The sequence below is a fragment of the Pelodiscus sinensis genome, chromosome 1, assembly GCF_052426305.1.
Source record: "Pelodiscus sinensis isolate ZL-2025 chromosome 1, ASM5242630v1, whole genome shotgun sequence".
Taxonomy (NCBI): domain Eukaryota; kingdom Metazoa; phylum Chordata; order Testudines; family Trionychidae; genus Pelodiscus; species Pelodiscus sinensis.
The window spans coordinates 101730700-101731084 of record NC_143052.1 but is presented as its reverse complement, the minus strand read 5'-3'; positions in this window follow the sequence as shown (position 1 = coordinate 101731084).

Sequence of the window (385 nt, the reverse complement as noted above, 5' to 3'; positions counted from 1 at the left end):
AACTCGGGTCTGACCCACCTACACCTCCTACAGTGTTCGTGCTAGGGGGTGCGAAAATGTAACCATTGACACCAGGGGTGAAGATCAGGGCCGACTGATCCAGTAGGGACAGTGCCTAGGGCCCACCATTCGTTTAGGGGCCCACGACACTGTTTTAATTTCTTTGAAAATCAGAAGAAAAAAAATAATGAACTTTTAGGGCCCAAGAAAATGTTTTAATTTTTTTCCTCACATCAGAAAAAAATTAAACTTTTAGGGCCCACAAAAATCTACTGAATTTTGCCTAAAACAGAAAAAAAAGATGATTTAAAGTGATATCAAAAAATAATTTTTAATATTTATATTATGGTGGGAAGGGCCCACGAAAGCGGGATCTGGTGAAGAT